Consider the following 8,886-nt stretch of genomic DNA (forward strand, 5'->3'; position numbering starts at 1 on the left):
CTTAACCTTAGCATGTGATGGTGATGACACTAATCAGATAACACGAAACTGATAAACGCCAACTTTCGTTGCACGAGTACCATTCTACCAGACATCCACAAAAGAGATAGAAGCTGAATAGGCACCAATTATATTGAGACCCTATATGTCTATAGAATTTGACAACATAACGGTTTAAGAACAAGTTATCTATCTTGATTACATAGGGCAAGTAAAATGGTTAGAGTTACCTACGAATCATGTATACACATACATGAACCTATGCTAGCATGACAAGTTCTAAACCTCTATATTCACTGTCGCTTCAATAGAGATTAACACGCTATCTTATATGTTAGCTACGCACATAAGACGAATAAGCACAACCAATACTAGGATATCATACAATCACCACACACCAAGATATCAAAATAATTAATTATTGAAATCCATAAGTAAATCCGCTAGAATCCCATGACAACGATTAGCCCATAATCGAACTCATCGTCACCATGGGTTCCAATGAAATCATGGTATAAACAAGGTCTTAATAAACTAAATAATAATCAAATTACGAATAAACGAGATCAAGGTTCAACAAGAACGAAAACGAGCATCCAAAGTTACAACTAATTCAAAGAATCACAAGTTGAAAACAAGATCTTCTTTTTCGGAGTTGTTCTGTGCTTCTAGGTCTTCTCCTTGGTATCCCAATCTTCCCGGATGATGAAAACCCTTTTTTTTAAGTATATATACGCCCCTAGTGGACCTGGACCCTTAAAATCGTCAAATTCTACTCAAAAAAGGCTTTTTCAGCGAAATCAGCGACCAGCCGCGCCCTGAGCGGCCGCTCAGCTCTCCTGAGCGGCCGCTCAGCTCTCCTGAGCGGGCGCTCAGCTCTCTGAGCGGGCGCTCAACTCTGCTGAGCGGGCGCTCAGCTACTGACTGGAAAAATATTCTGATGAATCTTGTTTTGACCATAACTTGAGTTCTACTCATCAGAATTAGGCGATTCAACTGCCCACGCGAAGCTATTGAGATTCTCTACAACTTGACAGTGGCCTTGGCTTCCAATTCTGATCACTTTTAATCATATTTCCTTTAACAGCTCTTTTCTTCATTTAACTGATACCTGAAATGCATTAACACAAAAACACATCAAAATACCAACAACTTGAGTCCAAAACACCAATTTAAGCTTGTAATAAAGCATTCCAAGTGGATATAAAATCCACTTATCACACCCCCAAACTTCAATCGATGCTTGTCATCAAGCATAAACAGACTCAAAACTACAAAATAAACCTAATGCATGAATGCAACTATGTGAATGCAACTAAATGATAATGCAATCGATCCCCTCAGAATAACCATAACCAAATGAATAAACCAATGCCTCTAAGGATGCAATAACTTGAAACAGAGTTTGAATAAATCCCACAAACCAACTCACAAACCAGAAACGTGCGTGTGTGGATGCTTAACAGATATACTCTCGATACTAGATCAATAACCATAACTTATCTATCATCGAAACAATCAAAAGTTTATAAACAGAATAGACAATAAACGCATTATGACTCACAACACCTCCTTTCTACTAGAGTTATACAAGGATTCACACTATTATTGAACACATAGCAAAGATGCTTATTTGATCGTGCAATGAATGAGGTCCCAAAAGACTTATACAATAATACCCATGTAGCGAGCGTTAGGTTAGCGGATCCCAGACTATAAAAGCCTTAGGCCACTAGGCACAAAGTCCCCTAGAACTTAATAACTCGAGTATTAAAGAGCTCACTCTTGATCAATTGTGCATAAACACATACTTTTTTTCTTTCTTTTTTTTTCTTTTTTTTCTTTTTTGTCCTTTTTTTCCTTTTTTTTCAACAATTTCTGAATGAGTGCGTTTCGCTCCATCTCATTCAACCCTAGACTACTCATAAAAATATGAGCCGGCTACTAGCCATTTGACGCCTAGCCTTACAACAACTAGCAATAAAATCCAAGTTTTTCTCCAGATAAAAAGAATCAGTGTTTTTACGTCACTACGAGAAGATCACAAATTCTAAATCTAACCAAGTGATTAAATCTCAACAACAAACAAGTATGATCATGATCTAGATCAAAAGAAACCCTATAAGACTTTGTGAAAATATTTGTTTCTGGCATGCAAATCAATTCATTAGGACTTAAACATCCCTCTATTCGTCATCACCACACTGAAATCAACATCAACTTATCAAATATCATAGTTCATCTTAAGGGATCATGCTAAATATGCATGAAAATGCACTATATGAAATTACATAAAAACAAACAAATATGTCCTAAATGAACAATCATACAAAAATATGAATGAACTACAACTAAACATGCAACATGAATCTATATGAATCTATATGGACACACACTACTAATCCTTACATTATCACCCCCAAACTTAAAATTTCAATGTCCTCATTGAAGGTAATAATAAGGATTTCAGGCATACCTAATTAGCGGGAGAGTCACCCTCGTCGGGTGGAGGATCAGGTGGCCAATCAACCTCGCCACCAGTGTCTCGAACAACAATACCGAAAGCATGTGTCAAATCTGCAGCAAAATAACGGTGAATATCGTGCATGGCCTCCATACGCCTAATTACTCGCCTGTACTGCTCATCACCAACACCAGTCCTATCAACTACCTGTTGCACATGAGAAGAACCCTCTATAGGCACTGGAGGATCCATTCGGCTACCCTCTACATCATCAAAGATATATCCCAACCCCTTGTCAGGGGGTGCACCTAAGAATGAATAACTCAAGTGATTTGGCTGTCGGTTGAGCTCAAGTATGGGAGCTTCTTGAGTAAATGGTTCAAAACGCTCCTGAGAAATTTTCAGCTCTGCTAACCCAAGAGAATCGAATGGCATATCCAACTTCCTCCTCCATGGAGGTGCATTGAAAACATGCAGTTGCTCTAGTTTAAAGCACTCCTTTTTAGTTGTGGGTAACTTTATTTCCTTGAACACATTAAAAGTGACATTTTGATCGTAAACCTTCATCGAAAGCTCTCCTTTTTGCACATCAATCATAGTTCGGCCTGTAGCCAAGAATGGTCTTCCCAAGATAATGGGAATCTTTTTATCTTCCTCGAAATCAAGAATTACAAAGTCAGCAGGAAAGATGAGTTTATCCACCTTGACCAAGACATCCTCCACTATACCTCGTGGATAAGCGATGGAACGGTCAGCTAGTTGCAATGACATGTATGTTGGTTTCGGATCAGGCAGACCAAGCTTCTTGAAGATAGATAAGGGCATCAGATTGATGCTAGCTCCTAAATCACATAAACACTTGTCGAACGACAAGTTTCCGATGGTGCAAGGAATAGTGAAGCTTCCAGGATCTTTAAGCTTCGGAGGCAACTTCTATTGCAGCACAGCACTGCATTCCTCCGTTAGAGCAACGGTCTCTAAGTCATCGAGCTTCACTTTCTGAGAGAGAATACCTTTCATAAACCTCGCATAGCTAGGCATCTGTTCAAGAGCTTCAGCGAAAGGTATGTTGATATGAAGTTTCTTGAACACCTCCAGAAACTTAGCAAATTGCTTATCCAGCTTTTTCTTCTGCAGCCTCTTAGGAAAAGGAGGTGGAGGATAGATCTGTTTCTCCCCTGTATTACTCTCAGGAGGAGTGTGTTCCACAGTAGTCTTCCTTGGTTCCACCTCTACTTCCTTCTGCACATCTTCTTCAGCCAAAACTTCAGATTCTGGAACTTGAGACTTTTCAGGCTCTTCGTCTTGCTGAACTTGGGGGCTTGCGACCTTTCCAGACCTTAAGGTGATGGCGTTCACCTGTTCTTCAACTTCCCTCTTGCCTGGATTTGTTTCTGTATCACTAGGAAGCATTCCTGGCGGCCGATTCAATAAGGCATTAGCAATTTGCCCTATTTGGTTCTCCAGAGTCTTGATGGAAATAGCCTGGCTTTGGCATATAATAGCCTGGTTTTTGCACATAAGCCGCAACTCCTCCAATTCAGATTTTTCATTCGAAGATAGACCTGCATCATGATTTTGTTGTTGAATTAGGAGTTGTTGTTTTGGTGCAATTTGTTGCTGAAAACCAGGAGGGTTGAATAGCTTATTTCCAAACTACTGGAACGGCTGTTGCATCGCATTCTGATTGTTGCTCCAGCTGAAGTTAGGATGATTCCAGTTGTCAGGATGATAAGTGTCTGGAACTGGTTGTTGCGATCTCTGAAAGTTGCTCACAAACTGAGCTGAGTCGCTAGATATAGCGCATTGTTCTGTCGCATGCGGACCTGCACACAGCTCACAAACACTAATTATCTGCTTAACACCATAGTTAGCCATAGAAACGATCTTCATAGACAACGCCTTTAGTTGAGCAGTGATAGCCGTAGCTGTATCCATTTCAAGAACTCCTGCTACCTTGCCCTGTGGATATCTCTGGGTTGGATACTGATATTCATTAGCAGCCATCAGTTCAATTAGATCATAAGCTTCCTTATAGCTCTTTGCCCATAATGCTCCGCCTGATGCTGCATCGAACATGGGTCTGTACTGTGCTCCCAACCCATTGTAAAAACAAGTGATGATCATCCAATCAGGAATTCCATGATGAGGACACTTCCTAAGCATCTCCTTGTAGCGCTCCCAAGCTTCACTTAGCGATTCTCCCGTTTGCTGCGCAAATTGAGTAATAGCATTCCTGAGTGCAGCTGTCTTCGCCATAGGGAAGAATTTAGTAAGAAACTTCTGAGCAAGATCTTCCCAAGTAGTAATCGAACCAGCTGGTAGAGAGTGTAACCAGCTCTTAGCCTTGTCCTTCAGAGAGAATGGGAACAGTCTCAGCTTCACAGCATCTTCAGAAACACCGTTGAACTTGAAGGTGTCGTATATTTCAATGAAATCCCTAATGTGTGTATTGGGATCTTCCGTTGGAGAACCCCAAAACTGGACTGAAGTCTGTACCCATTGAATTATGCCAGGCTTGATCTCAAAGGTATTAGCTGTGATAGCTGGCCGGACAATGCTAGATTGAATGTCATTGATCTTGGGTTGAGAAAAATCCATCAAGGCTTTCGTTCGTGCTGCTGGATCTCCCATTGTAATGACCTGAAACACAAACAAATAAACTGTGAAAGTAAAAGAATCCGAGTCAGTGAACTTTAACGACCACTGATGACAAGCACATAAACTAAAAATTAACACCGAGTCCCCGGCAGCGGCGCCAAAAACTTGTTAGGGCGAAAACACGCGCTAATATTCACGCAAGTATACGCGTTCGCAAGTAGTATAAGATATAAATCAGATTCGTTCCCACAGAGACTGGTTTAGGTTAAGTTTAATTTATGCACCTATGCAACAATGTATGGTTATCGCTCAATGCTAAGACAAATAACAAATTGGGTTTTTATTAAACTAAGAGATTATACTAAATAACATTAACTAAGAGAATTGAAGTTGAATTACTATATATGACAAACATGGGATTCTAACTTCATTACTACTCCATTCAATAGCCTTATTGTTCTTAACCTTAGCATGTGATGGTGATGACACTAATCAGATAACACGAAACTGATAAACGCCAACTTTTGTTGCACGAGTACCATTCTACCAGACATCCACAAAAGAGATAGAAGCTGAATAGGCACCAATTATATTGAGACCCTATATGTCTATAGAATTTGACAACATAACGGTTTAAGAACAAGTTATCTATCTTGATTACATAGGGCAAGTAAAACGGTTAGAGTTACCTATGAATCATGAATACACATACATGAACCTATGCTAGCATGGCAAGTTCTAAACCTCTATATTCACTGTCGCTTCAATAGAGATTAACACGCTATCTTATATGTTAGCTACGCATATAAGACGAATAAGCACAACCAATACTAGGATATCATACAATCACCACACACCAAGATATCAAAATAATTAATTATTGAAATCCATAAGTAAATCCGCTAGAATCCCATGACAACGATTAGCCCATAATCGAACTCATCGTCACCATAGGTTCCAATGAAATCATGGTATAAACAAGGTCTTAATAAACTAAATAATAATCAAAGTACGAATAAACGAGATCTAGGTTCAACAAGAACGAAAACGAGCATCCAAAGTTACAACTAATTCAAAGAATCACAAGTTGAAAACAAGATCTTCTTTTTCGGAGTTGTTCTGTGCTTCTAGATCTTCTCCTTGGTATCCCAATCTTCCCGGATGATGAAAACCCTTTTTTTTAAGTATATATACGCCCCTAGTGGACCTGGACCCTTAAAATCGTCAAATTCTACTCAAAAAAGGCTTTTTCAGCGAAATCAGCGACTAGCCGCGCCCTGAGCGGCCGCTCAGCTCTTCTGAGCGGGCGCTCAGCTCTCTGAGCGGGCGCTCAGCTCTGCTGAGCGGGCGCTCAGCTACTGACTGGAAAAATATTCTGATGAATCTTGTTTTGACCATAACTTGAGTTCTACTCGTCAGAATTAGGTGATTCAACTGCCCACGCGAAGCTATTGAGATTCTCTACAACTTGATAATGGCCTTGGCTTCCAATTCTGATCACTTTTAATCATATTTCCTTTAAAAGCTCTTTTCTTCATTTAACTGATACCTGAAATGCATTAACACAAAAACACATCAAAATACCAACAACTTGAGTCCAAAACACCAATTTAAGCTTGTAATAAAGCATTCCAAGTGGATATAAAATCCACTTATCAGGTGCACCCAGAGTTTGATTTGTGATTTGATTTATGGTGATGTTGTATATGCTGTACACATTATCCATTTTGTTGCACACATTAGGTACCTATGATGTGTGTATTTGTATCTGTTCTGATCTCGGTATAAAATGTCCTAACCCCTCATTGTTTCAGCCTTACTTATTTTAAAATTGTTATTTTATTGAAAATTGCTGATTATTTATTTCTGATCTTTTGTTTTATAAATTGTATTCCAAATCCGTACTGGGCATTTGGCTCATGCCGTATTCTTTTCTGGCAGGTGCTTAGGGGGATCTGGGACTGTGTGATGGAGAGCTTCCCTTTATTTCGTTCTTAGGATTTCAGACTTCTATCATTATTTAGACTTAATTTCTTATTAGAGATTTCAGCATTTATATTATTGGTTTAGAAATTTCGGAGATTTAACATTATTTTGGAGATTTTAGACTGTTAAATTATTGTTAGAAATATATTAGTGCTCTTTTTGCAGGTTTTTGGATTTTAGGTATTATCTCCCTTCTAAATTTAAGAAGGGGGTGTTACAGAGATGGCATCAAAGCTTAGGTTCTTTCTTGTAGAAAACCTACTTAGGTTGACCTGTGAGTTTGGGTAGACGATAGGATGGGTATTCTATTTAATTTCGTTTCATTCTGCTTCGTCATTTTGAAATCTGTTTGTAATTGCTTCATCATATTTATTCTCGTAATCTTTATTCGTTCGCTATCTTATATTGTAGATGCCTCCTAGACGTGATCCTTTTCATATTGACCCCGCTCAGCTTACTGAGATGATAGGGCAAGCAGTGGCTCAGGCAGTACAACAGGCTTTGGCAAACCAAGGAAATCAGAATGGCGAGGAAAATCAGAATGGACAAGGAAATCAGAATGGCGATGGAAACCAGAATGGGCAAGGAAATCGGAATGGCAACGGGAATCAGAATCAGAATGGTTAGGGCCATCAGCTGGAGCCGTTTGTATGGTTGGAGAGGTTTGTGAAGCAGAAACCAGACTCTTTTAGTGCAGCACCGACTCCCATTGATGCTGAAAATTGGATTGTTCATCTCGAGAAGATTTTTGATGCACTGGGTTGTGATGAGATTCAGAAGGTCAGGTTAGCTGTGTATAAGTTGGAGGGGGATGCTCAAAGGTGGTGGAGATGAGTGAAAGCTACTAAAGGGTAGCAGTATGCAGAGGCTTTGGAATGGCAGAGATTCAAGGAAGTATTCTATGAGCAGTACTTCTCTAATGCTGATAGGGAGGCTTATTTGAGGGAGTTTCATTCTATTATGCAGCACCAGGATGAGAGCATTACTGATTATATGGCGAGGTTTATAAGGCTGGCTGGATTTGCTGGGACAGTTGCAGGGACTGCTGCGTGTTAGGGCGAAAACACGCGCTAATATTCACGCAAGTATACGCGTTCGCAAGTAATATAGAATACTTTGTAGTTCGTTCCCACAGAGACTCAGACTAAATTATTGTCTAATTTAACTCACTCACCAATGTATGATTACTTCTCAATGTTAAGACACTAACACTTAAAATTATTGATTAAATATTAACTACAATTAACTACTTAATTAATCACTTACTTAACATTTCAAATTATCAATAATAAAACACTCATGAGATCACAACTTCATTATTACTTCCTTCAATAGTCATTGTTATTACCTTTAGCATGTGACAGTGATGATATTAATCGAATAACACGAAACTGATAAAAGCCAACTTTTATTGTACTAATACCATTCTACCAAACATCCACAATTAAGATAGAAGTTGAATAGTCATCAATTATGTTGAGTTCCTATATGTCTACAGAAATTGACAATACAATGATTTAAGCACAAGTTATTCCTTTTGATTACATAGGGCAAATAAAACTGTTAGAGTTACCCACTAATCATGTACAACGTACATGAACCTATGCTAGCATGGCAAGTTCTAAATCTCAAGATCCACCGTCGCTTCACAAATGATTAACACCCTATCTTATATGTTCGCGACGCACATAAGACGAACACACACAACCAATACTAGATATCATACAATCATCACACCCTAAATTATTAAACAATTAACTAAAGAATTCCATAGTAAATCCGTTGCAACCCCATGATCACGATTAGCCCATAATAGCACTTATCGTCATCATGGG

The 8,886-nt window shown here is 39.0% G+C and overlaps 1 non-coding gene across 1 annotated transcript; it reads left to right on the top strand.

Moving 5' to 3' along the window:
• The first annotated feature begins 4,601 nt into the window (after window positions 1–4,601).
• Window positions 4,602–4,708, top strand: LOC141694029 (small nucleolar RNA R71). Its single transcript, XR_012563362.1, has one exon. It is a non-coding gene; the product is annotated as a small nucleolar RNA R71 (small nucleolar RNA).
• Window positions 4,709–8,886: the final 4,178 nt, after the last annotated feature.

The sequence above is a fragment of the Apium graveolens genome, chromosome 10, assembly GCF_009905375.1.
Source record: "Apium graveolens cultivar Ventura chromosome 10, ASM990537v1, whole genome shotgun sequence".
Lineage (NCBI taxonomy): Eukaryota > Viridiplantae > Streptophyta > Magnoliopsida > Apiales > Apiaceae > Apium > Apium graveolens.